This window comes from Stegodyphus dumicola, chromosome X2 (genome assembly GCF_044657685.1).
Source record: "Stegodyphus dumicola isolate Sdum_Otavi_A_Nest chromosome X2, ASM4465768v1".
Lineage (NCBI taxonomy): Eukaryota > Metazoa > Arthropoda > Arachnida > Araneae > Eresidae > Stegodyphus > Stegodyphus dumicola.
Window position 1 is genome coordinate 110747209 of NC_140781.1, and position 10066 is coordinate 110757274.

The 10066-nt window shown below is 30.9% G+C and overlaps 1 long non-coding RNA gene across 2 annotated transcripts; it reads left to right on the top strand.

Moving 5' to 3' along the window:
- Positions 1–7673: 7673 nt before the first annotated feature.
- LOC118186434 (uncharacterized) lies at positions 7674–9565 on the top strand. 2 transcript variants are annotated; one of them, XR_004757773.2, is made up of 3 exons: positions 7674–7984; positions 8783–8888; positions 8992–9565. It is a non-coding gene; the product is annotated as an uncharacterized LOC118186434 (long non-coding RNA). The 2 variants fall into 2 exon arrangements; XR_004757772.2 differs by having other exon boundaries at positions 9059–9565.
- The last annotated feature ends 501 nt before the right edge of the window (positions 9566–10066 follow it).

A 10066-nucleotide genomic window follows, 5' to 3' on the forward strand; every position in this document is an offset into this window, starting at 1 on the left:
AACTGTAGCATACGATTTCTGATTTAAAACTGCATATAATTTCAATAAATCCTTACCTTATTTCTAGCTGCTGAAATGGGCAATTAAAGTTTGATGTGATAATGCCTTAATTATATATTCAGAATCCTTTTTCTCATGGTTTACAAAAACTATTTACAAAATTCAGTGCTGAAATCAACGGAGCAGAATCTCTTACCGGGACATATGAAAATAGAACTATCTCTTGAAAGTAGTTGGTGTGCAAAAAATTGTATTAAAATTTTTGTTTGCCGATAATTGAAGTACTAGAAATATAGAAGTGTTTTGAAATTAACGTGTCTCAAAGAAAAGCGGAGGAGAAATATTACCACCTTTAATACCAGTAATTGAACAAACATACTTCCTACTGCACATGCACTTAAAAAATATTCCAATAAGATCTTTAAAAAAATGTCTTTGCCTTAGGAGGAAATAAAATGCAGCTCATTTAAGTGTACAATACTCATATAATATGACATTAAAAAGATGTCGACATTGAAGATTTTTATTTTAATAGTTACATTCTTTCAGAAGATCCTTTGTAAAATTCCTCCTTAAGGTGTATTTGTTCCAGACCCTCTAAAAATAAATACCCACTTAGTCATCTGTTTCGATTTTCCTAAGACAATGGGTAAAGATAAGTGATACTTAACGTTTACATTTATTTCGATCTTCAACGTTTTGATGTGTCAGCCATTTCTCTCCACTTGGTCGCTTTCTTCTTCAATTGACTAACACCACAAGACACATTTGTTCAGTTAGTAGCATTAAATTTGATAAGATTCTTGTCAAATCAGCAGCACTAATTTTTATTTTGCAAGCTTCAAAATGCCATACTAATTACTTACATATGTTTAATATTTATTAAGTATCTGTTAAGGCGTATTAATGAGAAGCTATACGTTTAATAAAAATCTGTAAATGCTTTTGACTCAAAGACAGTCTAAAACCAATATTTAAGTGCACACAATTATAACACATTTTTGTGAAGCTTTTAAATTTGTATTTTAGTAAATTGACGATATCATATTACAGAAACATTTTCATGTGTTAAAATTCTCCAGTTATTTTAGAAATGGATCAAATAAGCTAGGCTTTCGAACTACGACAGTTTTGGCACTTGGTAATTTAAAGTAAAATACATGAAATCAAAATTTTCATATCACCCCTTTCCAAAGAAAGCTCCATTTAGAAAATATTTTCTTAGCCTACTAAGGATGTTTTGCGTGGAAAGAAAAATACTGTTTCAAGACCACACCCTGAACAGACACGTGTAACTTAAGTAATTTTTCCCATGCCGTGAAAAATGCCGATTTGAGAGTACGTATAAGGATTTAGCTCAGTTAGATAAAAAATTTAAAATTTTGAGAATTTTACAAATGATAATGTTAAAAAAGTCTTGATTTACCGTTTTATTAAGGAAAATAAATTTCGTTCTGAAGTTTGCATTTGAAAACGTAACACGCGTAACTTTTTTCAGGAATACAAGTCTCAAAAAGTTTAATTTTGGAGATAGGCAAATAGCTCTTATGAGCTTTACCTATTCAAGAAAGCAAATTAACCCTGGAGTAAATTGATTTAACTAATTTAGTATGGAATGTTTCATTTCATTACTTCGATCGTGAAGCATTTTTTACCTATATATTTTCTACAAGGCGTGCATAATTTTTTACTTTACGTTTAATTTTAATAATGTGCTCCATGACCAAATACTGAGGTATTTGATTAATTTGTTAAACTGGAAACATAGGTTTACAGATAAACGGTTAAAAGATATTTAATAGGACGGCTTTTTTAGATATTATGCAAGAATACATGCAGGCACATAAAAACGTAAATTAAGTGCAACTTACCAAACATGCTCTAATTTTATTTTTTTTAATACCTCCAACCATTTTATTCAATTTTGTTGAAATTCTCTTACTCATTACGGAGTTTTTTCTTTGAATCTTATTAGAAGCACCATGAACTAGTGATCATAAATATTCAACAGTGACATATTTATATTAAATTTTACTCTAATGATCATAGCAAATTCTGCTCTAGTTACAATGAATTACAGTATTTCCCGCGCGTATTTTGGGGTTAGTAATGGGAAGATACGTGGTTCGAATCTCGACTAGGACCTACTTTTACCCATTTCTCACTTAAAAAAAATTGTATTACCTCTACATTTTGATCCCCTTCGTAAACAGATTCGAGTCTCAGTTCACTAACCTCTGCTCATTCAGCAGAATTGAAAGAGTTTGCCAGTTAATTCTTCTTTTCTTTATATTTCGTTTCAACCCTAATTTTTCTTAACAAAGACGTTTGTTTACCTCATTAGTATTTTTTGGCCTTCCGCCTTTACCAGTTTATTTGCTTTTGTTTATAATTTGAGTGTAATTTATTATCTTCCTTAAAGTTGGTTTTCGTTAAGTTTTACTTTTGGAGTTTTCACTTTTGTTATAAACAGTTAAATCCATTATTGCAAATGTTTTAACCTCAGCATTATTGCAAATGTGTTGCTTACATTTCTTGCGCAACTGCGCATTCACACATATATTATCCCCATATATATATTCCCTGTCTCAAGAATGGAATTTGGAGGCCCCTTAGGGTGCATGTGATGATTCCTGGACAGCGTGTGATCAGAAGCTTGTCGGTGTTGTGGTTATGAGAAGATGAATGTTAAACTATAGCTAAATGACAGATGTGTGTTGGCTACTCCTACGAATGCATAAAGTTATAGGTATCCGGCCATTTGAAACGCAAACAGTAGCAATACGTTATATATATGTATGTGTATGTATATATACATAACAAAAGAAGTGTGCAATTAAGATTTTCAGAACTATATAGTATATATATAAGTTTATAATTTTTGTGATGCCTAAAAATTCCTGAATTGACAATTATGAAAATTATTTAATTAAGGAAAGCGCTAAATATAAAATAAAAATAGATGCTCTTAACTGCATCAATTAATTTTTGTTTCTGCTCATACTATTCAATGCATTGGATATAGCATTTTCTATAGAACTTTGTGATATTTGTGATTTAAGTTTTATTAATAGTTACCTTTATGTTAATTACGTTTATACATGCCTCATCACATTACTCCCTCATATCAAAGATTTATATAAATTTTACGGCCGGTGGCACAGTTTAAACCTAGGGTTTAATCTTAACAGGAGTTTACAGGAAAAGTATTTCAACCTCGAACTTTTAATTTTTCTCAAAAAAATTGTGTCAAATACGTAGAAACACGTAGTATTAAATAAAATAATAATAAAAGTAGCTATTAGTATTCTGCAGATAATTCGAACAAAATCGTTAAATGAGGAATTTTTGATAGATAATGACGATCGAGACCTTGATCAACAATAGCCTTCCAGATAAATTAAAAAGAAAAAATTTTGAAACTTTCAAGAAAGGGCTACGTTGTTAGACTTAAACAGATTTATATAATTTCAGTTTCCTATTAGCACTGATTGAGCAGTTAATGTTTTTAAGAACGCATACTTCTAAATGAGCTAAAGCAATTGCGGATTTGAAAATGAAACTACTAAACCCCTGTAGGTGAAACAAAATAAACTTACATTCTTTTCTTTCAATAGCCAGTTCTTTTCCTTCAATAGCCTTATGCCAAGAAAATGCTAGGACGAAGTTTCGCCTTGCAAAACGTTGCAATCTGTGCTTGGAAGTTAATTATATATATTTATACAGTTTTATGCATTTACACTTACTTTCAAGTGAATAAACGTGTTAATCACTTGAATAAATGTATTATTCACATTATATTATACAGCGTCCACGTACGTCATTATCCGCCTTTAGTTTTGCAACAATTGATCGCATATTGGTACTTCAAGGTCACAAAAATGTTTCAAATACCGCAAATATTCATGTTTTGCGTTTTTAAATTTTAAAAAAATTATAAAAATTACGGAATCTAATATTTTACTCATTTCTTTCGGTCCCTATACTTATAGTTAAAAAAATGTAAACTAATTATACAAAATAAAATAAAAAGCTTAGTTTTCGTTGGATAAAAATTGGTCGAGAGATTATATATTAAATTTGCTGATGATATTCAGGCGCCGCACATATATTGAATACAGAAATGTTTGCGTTGGGTAGTTACCTAAAAATAAAATATCTATTTGGAAAAGATTTCTGAAGTTAGTAAATTAAATTACGAGCATTTGCATGGAGATAGTCGTGGAAAGTATTGATTAATGCAAATATTTTCAAAAGAAACATCTTATCCACAGAAGAAAACACTAGAACAGAACAGAAAGCAAGAAAAAAACACCGGGACAGAATAGACTAGCGGCAGGTTTCAGTATTGGCGCATAGCCAACTTGGAAAACTATTTGCATGAATTAAAAATTAAAAATATTTCTAGTTTAATGAATGTTTTGTATGTTTACTAATAATGATTCATTCTAAAGCAAGAACACTTCACGAGACTGTTTAATAACACGTATTCAGAGCCGTGGCACGTTATTTTTTCACCTGAGGCAAAAAGGTAAATGCGCGCCCCTATATTTATGTATATCAAAATAGCTATATGTGTCTTAAACAAAAGTAAATCTATTAAAACAAAATATCATTATTTTATAGCATAATTATATCATAATTCTTAAAGTATTTTTAATCGTAGCTTTATAAATTCAGAAAAATAATAGAGCTAATTATTTAAAACTTTCTAATGAAAATTCTAATGAAAATTCTTTTTTGATAAATAAGAAATAACATCGAAATGCACACTGCATTAATTTCCAGATTTTTTTTTTGCAATTCTTCCTATTGTTTTATTAATTTAAGTTTGCTGACAATTCTTCCTATTGTTTTATTAATTTAAGTTTGCGGGACAAGGGTGAGGCAAGTGCCTCACTTGCCTCACCCTTGTCCCGGCTCTGCATGTATTTATCGTTTGAAACGTTCTTTTTTCAGCAGACCAGTTATAATAAAATTATAAATTAAAGAATGTTCCAAACTAGTAAATCCCAAAAGAATACGATTAATGACGTATATAATATAGATGAATTTTAAGGCGACAAAAATCAGCCTGGAATTATTCTAATTTAGTTTTTAACCGATTCCTAAAGAGAAGTTGGAAATGACGTAAAATATCCCAAATTTTGAAATTAAATATCTTGGTCAATTTTTATCGTACGGGAGTAAACAAACTTTCGTGTTTATTTTTTGTAATGAGTATAAAAGTTTCCTAAATATAAGTGTAGGGACGAATAAGAGTATAAAATTTAGATTTCGTAATTTTTATAAATTGATTTTTGAAAACTAAAAAAATTCCAAAACACGAATTAATGCGTCATTGAAAACATTTTTACAAATGAAAGTATATGTCTGCGACCAAGGACTGCGAAAATATAGGCTCGATAAAAAATTTTGGGACACGGTGTACATAGTTACTTAAAACCAAACTGCTACACTCTTCTGTATTTTTTTTTTTTTTTTTTTTTTTTTTTTTGCATGCTGAAAATATTGTAATTTGCACTCAAAGTGACTATCAAAATCTAAAAGTAAAACAAAACCTTGGATTAGACTTTTTATTCAAATCTGTGTCTTTATTTGGAGGCATAAAAATATATACAGTGTAATCTGAATGCTGTTATAAAGTTTTCCCCAAAACATTTGGAATTAAATTAACAGTTTTCTGAAGATGATATTTAGTTAAAAAATTAGATTTCTGAGATTTTACGAGAACATGAAAGTCCAAGTAAAACTATGATTGACTAATATATTTTCTTCTCATCAACTGAAGGGACTGGTTCTGAAAATGAAGCAGATAACACATTTGAAAATAAAATCCTAGATGTTTTGCCAAATAATGAATCTAGGGAAAAAAGCCTCAGTCGTATACCATGAGATTAAAAGAAAAATTAGTAAACTTCTGGTATATATTAAATATCCCAGTATATGAAAAAAAGTATCGAAATATAACTTGTGAGGTATCCAAAATAAATTTAGGCACGTGTGAAATTTTCAACATTTTTATTATTAGGAGAAAGAGCTTCAAAATCTGGTGACAAGCGGAAAAATTTAAAAGAAACAGATGACCTTTCAAGGAAAACTTTACACATGGGAAAAGCAATACAGCCTGCTGATTCATCGGCATCTAAATCCATTTTGAGCAACCTGTACATAGCTGTTTACTTTGCGGACGCCAGCGAGCTTGTATGTTTCTTTCTTTCATTCATTCATTCTTAAAAAAAGCTGGACGCTTTATTTAATAGCCATTGGCCTTGCGCCACTACAAGGGCCATTTCATTATGGAAGCACCAAATAGGTGGCCGTCCGTTGCCTCCTACGAAGAGACGGACAGTTACAAGCATATCTTCTCCGGGATTCGAACCCGGGCCCATTTGTACGGCACTAACCACTATACCGGCTGCATATAAGCATCCTGTAACGCGCATAGGGAAAATCCGCGCTTGTGATTGGACATACTTTCCGATGATATCCTTTTCTCTTGGCGTATTGACGTTTCGAAGGGATTCTTACGTTTTTTTTTTTTTTGTTTGAATGACGCACATGAGTGACAAGAAAATGTTAAAATTAGCGTTTGTTTTCTTCAAAAAATAATGCCAGATTGAAAGATTTACTTGCAGCGTTCTGCAGATGGTTTCCTGTTTTATAGAATAATAAAATTATAAAGTCCTTTAAAGATGCTGTTAATACCAGACGCAAACTTAAGCGCTTAGATTATATAAATAGCAAGTTCTAGAATTTAGTACAAAAACCAAAACACATTGGATTACACGACGATTTCGACCTAACTGTAAAGGCACTTGTATATTATTATTGCAATTTTGTTGCGTTCGTTTCCTTTAACATTGCAGAAAATACTTCCTTTGCAACTGCATATGTTATTTCCATGTTAGTGACCATGTCTTTCATAACATTATGTTGCCTTAAATGAAAGAAAAAGTGCATTCAGTACTATCGCTGAATTTAATACACGTGTATAGGGAAAGGAGCTTCCTTTTCTGATAAACATTATTTTTACACAAAGGTACGAAAGATGTTACAGATTGAAAATGGACAATATTCATGAAGTAATATTATTGAATTAAACATACGTATCTTTATTTCTCTAATCCAAATCTATAATAGTCTAACTTCAAAAATAAATTTTACTGTTCCTGACTAACTACAAATATAGTGAATTTACTGTATATTATGTTAACTCACAACATTTTTGCTATCTCAGAAACCTGACTTGTCTTATATTTTCGGAGATTACATCTGGAAAGAATGGGTATATAATGAACATGAAATAATGAATTAATAATCACCGCACCTTTACTATGAACGGTTTTAAATTAAAAATATATTTATTAAAATCTCTGAACCTAATATTAATACACATTTATGGATTTAGCACACTAGACGAAATAATACTTTTTCTCTCTAGGAGAAAAATTCACTGCAATTTTAAAGTTTAATTCACCATACTACAATGCCGTAAGAAGTGTAATCTCATGGCACCAAAAATGCAGCGCCCGTCATTAGCAGTAATAATCTTTTCGATACTGTTATCAAAATGTAAACAAATGGTATGGAGGTGTACTCTCGAGTCTAAGTAAAGTCTTCCTAAGCGCAGAGGAAATGATCTCATCGGAAGCCATATCCAATCACGAGGATGTACTTTACCCTAAGCGCACTTAATGCATACCGGCTGGACGGCGCTTGCATGCTTGAAACTTACCCGATTCTGTTCGATAAGCGTAAAACTGGTGTGAAACAAGATTACTACTTCCCCTCTTCTGTTCCCTATTTGTGTTCTGCTTTCAACTTGAACTCATCATATGGATTACAAATGTAAATTGTTTACTATTTGAATCAAGCTAAAATAACTGCAAAGTGAAACACTTACTACAGTAAGGTATACAATTTCCAAAATGTTTTGCATTCTGGCCTTAGTTTTCAGAGACTTATTTTCCGACAATATTCAGTATCCTTTCATTTTAAATTATTATATATTAACAGTCAAAATATGTAGCTTTCGTTTCCTAATCCCTTCATGTATTATTTTATGTTTTCGTTGCCTATCAGCTTGACGAGATTCCATATTTTCAAAAGTTCTGAAAAGTCGTTAAATAGCCTTTCATTACGAAATCTCGTAGTGGTTTTTTTTTTTTTTTTTTTTTTTTTTTTTTTGTAGTTTTTTAACTGCCTATCTATAAAACATTGACAGCTAATATTCTTACTAATATGTATTTTAGATGAGTTGATTCATATATATATATATATATATATATATATATACGATATATACATTTAAAGTAATCGAGAGTTTGTGATTGAAAGCCAATGGAATTCTTTCTGGTGTGTTGCCATCAGCTGCAGACGCCGCTGGCAGAAAAGGAATTCGAAACTACTGTAAGTTTGGCAGATTTCGGCAAGTTAGTTGGTTCCAGGTCTTATCCAAGATGTACTGTACTACGTCTGTGTAGACTTTGTTATGGTAATTTTGTCTTAACTGTAGCATACCATTGAAGCAGTAAGTAGTATTAAAAATTAAAAATATTTCTAGTTTAATGAATGTTTTGTATGTTTACTAATAATGATTCATTCTAAAGCAAGAATGGTTTAATAAAACCATTGAACCAGTAAGTAGCTGTGATTGTAATTAGCAAGAAAGTACCTTATTTGTTTCTGATTTTTATTTTATTAATCACAAGTCATGGCTAATAAAGTTTTGTGCTAGTTCTAAATTTGAGTCCTATTTTGTGTCTTAATAGTAAAATAGTAACAGGGACGATAATTCGCCAACCATTAAACATGCCTTTTCAGGATCAATAAGCAGGTTCGAGAGCAAGCATTTCCAAGCTCGTTTAAAGCTTTAGAAATTATAGGTAAGTTTCTGACAAGTATTTAATTTATATTGTATCTATTTGTAAAAGATGTCAGTGTGAAATAATCAGGAACTTTTTTTAAATATCTTTGCGACCTTATTAGTGGCCAAAACAGTAGCTATTACAGACCACTAATAAGGTCGCAAGCGGTGATCATTTTATCTTACTAGGAAACCATCGTTGCCTTCCTTGTGGAGACAGACAATTTACTACATCTATGCCTTCTCCGGGATTCGAAAGAGGACCTTCTGGTACTGCAGTCAGTGTCACTAACCACATTCCTGTCGCTGCGGCATATACTCAGGAAATAAAAGAATCGAATTTGAGATGAATTCTGTTTTTAAAGGTACTGAATTCAATTTGACAGAATGCAAATTAAAAGTAATACAACATATATGTGGAGATAAATCACTGAAAGTCAGCCATGACTTTACTCGGAGTCAAACATAGAAGTATCGAATTGCTTAATCCAGAAGGAGAGGAATACATTGTTGTTAATAATAATGAAATGATTGAAAATGTAACCAAAAAATACTACATTGTATTATTGATTAAGTTATGCTAGATAAATATGTTTTAGTTTTTAAAACGCAGAGAAATAATATAAGTTTCAAAAGTTGACTGCAATTTTGCGCGAAGCTGAAATGTAGTACGAAAGATTTTAAATAAAATTTGCTTCCGAAAACTACAGCACAAGTTTTTATAAAATTTGACATTTTAGATTTGTGACAATTCTAGATTTGTGGAAAAAATAATATATGATGGTAAACGTGGGATTTGTCTTTCCAAAAAGACGCATAGGTATTCCGCTTTTTACAACATTATGTACATTTAAGATATTCTTTTGAGACTAACAAATTCAGACCAAATATTGTAGATCTCTAGAGAGAAGTCTACAGCAGCGTTTTCATTTCATTGGAACTCTGTATGTTTACATATTATATAAAATTTAAGTTAATTAGTATCCGCTTTGGGAATGTAAAGAAACTTTTATCTGGAACTTTCCTCAAAACAACAGTTAGCTTTTAGGTATATGTACTAAGCTTTTAATTAAGCCTTTTCTCATTATTTATCAGCAAAAAAGAGCTAACAGAATCTTGACATTAATCGAAGAGCAAAGGAAAGAGAAAGTAAAAGTTCAAAAGCTCAAGAAAATAAGAAAACGAACTTTTGTTCTG